This window comes from Propithecus coquereli, unplaced genomic scaffold, assembly GCF_000956105.1.
Source record: "Propithecus coquereli isolate 6110/MARCELLA unplaced genomic scaffold, Pcoq_1.0 Scaffold566, whole genome shotgun sequence".
In the NCBI taxonomy this organism is placed as follows: Eukaryota; Metazoa; Chordata; class Mammalia; order Primates; family Indriidae; genus Propithecus; species Propithecus coquereli.
The window spans coordinates 511,189-513,388 of record NW_012151574.1 but is presented as its reverse complement, the minus strand read 5'-3'; positions in this window follow the sequence as shown (position 1 = coordinate 513,388).

Here is a 2,200-nt window from a genome sequence, read left to right as displayed (position 1 = left end):
AGTAGGATTGCTTGAGCCCAGGAGTTTGAGGTTGCTGTGAGCTAGGCTGATGCCACAGCACTCTACTCCGGCAACAGAGTGAGACTCTGTCTCAGAAAAAAAAAAAAAAAAAAAATTGACCTTCGCGAACCAGTACAAGGCAGCTTTAGTGTTCAAGACCACTGCCTGACAGCTATAAAAACTGAAAAATAGGAATAAAATTATTGCTAAAATCTATTTCATTCTAGCATAAGCAATATTCATCCAGGTTTAAGTGAACTAATTGGAGAGGAAAAATTGCCCCTCCCACCTCATTAAGACAGGCATTTCCAATACAATTTTACTTTTTCTGTTTAATAATTATCAAAGTTTGCAGGAATGGTTTCACAAGCATGTACTTATGTCAAATTATATACTTTAAATATGTGCAGTTTATTTTATGCTTGTTCTACCTCGATAAGGCTTTTTAAATTGTTGCACGACTTTAAAAAATTGTGATATATTTACATTGTTTGGATCCATTGCATTCTAACAGCAATTGTAAGGATAGAAAAATTTTAATACCTATCTCATGGTCACAAAAAGTAAGAAAAATTAAATTTACATTAATAGTTTTAAGCAGAGAAATATGAAAAAGTCATCACTAAGCCTCTTATGCATAAAAAATACATTATGATAAACTTTTGTGGTGGAACATGGAGGGGAAATTTGAGTTCAAGTAGGAAAAGAAATGATGCAAAATTTCTGACTCTTAGAGAAGACGCTGTTCATGTATTTTTTAAATGGATGGTTGCAAGTATCAAATTGCCAGGGCATTTAATTCAACTGGATACATTTAAAAGAGTGATGTAACTGTTTTATTTTTAAGTGTATAAATTTGCAATATGCTGGAAATTACAATCTTTGCAACTATTTAAACTGCTGATGAAAAATGTTAGCTATCAACTAAAAAATGTGCCAGGGAGTACATCATTTTAAAATAAGCATTTAAGGCCAGGTGTGGTGGCTCACGCCTGTAATCCTAGCACTTTCGGAGGCTGAATGGGAGTATCACTTGAGGTCAGGAGTTTGAGACCAGCCTGGGCAAAAAGCGAGACCATCTCTACAAAACATAGAAAAACTATCTGGGCATGATAGCTTGCACCTGTAGTCCCAGCTTGGGAGGCTGAGGCAAGAGGATCACTTCAGCCCAGGAGTTTGAGGTTGCTGTGAGCTGTGATGACGCCACCACACTCTAGCCCTGGCAACAGAATGAGACTCTCCCAAGAAAAAATAAATAAATAAACAAAACGACACTTCCACTCGTTTCTTCCTTCCCAAATCTATACTGGTATGTTAGCACTAAAGTCCATTAGAAATAGGATGTCATGTAAAAACAGAGTGATACATTACTTCACTAAGAAACCAGTTAAAAAAAAAAAAAAAGGAACTGAAAGCCAGCTTACAACAGAGGGGCAGGTGTCCTTCCCCCTGTTCACAGATTTCCTAGGCCAGAGGGAACTGAGGCTGGGTGCACATCTGGAACATCCAGAGACAACAAAACAAAGGTGTTATAACCAATCCTGTCCTTAAATGCCCTCTTCTCCTGGAAGCTTTCCCCAATCCATCACCTTCTCCTTGTAGCTTTCATCTCTCGCCGCCCTGAGATCTCTAGCACTCCATCTGTCACTCTCTTTGGGCAGACACCCCTTTCTCACTCATATTAGTTAAAGGTTAAGAGCGCAGGCTTCTAAGTTGAGAGATCTATACTGCAGTCTTGGGTTGTGTGACCTGGAGCAAGACACTTTACCTCTCTGTGCCTCAGTTTTCTCATTTGTAACTTGGGGGTCGTTATAGTTCCTAAACATTGTAAGATTGATGAAAGCATGGTACTTAGCACAATACCTAGCACGAAAATGTTATTTATTTTTATGATCAGGGAGGTCTCCTCTGGCGAAGAGTTATTCCCCTCGCCAGTAGCTCCTCACACACAGTAAATAACAGGTAATCACATCACCATTTTCAGAACAGCTGAGAGATTGGGCAGTGGGGCTTTCTCTCCCAGAATAGCGCCAACCTTCTCTGGGTTGGCAACCCTCACTTCATGCAAATCTCTTTCCAGTTCCAGATAATGACAGCTTGGAGTTTCCAGAGGCCATGAAACATCCAGCCACTGCCTTGCATAACCACAGAAACTGGGAACACTAGACTCAGAGGGTCCTCCCCAACCCTTCGATCCAAC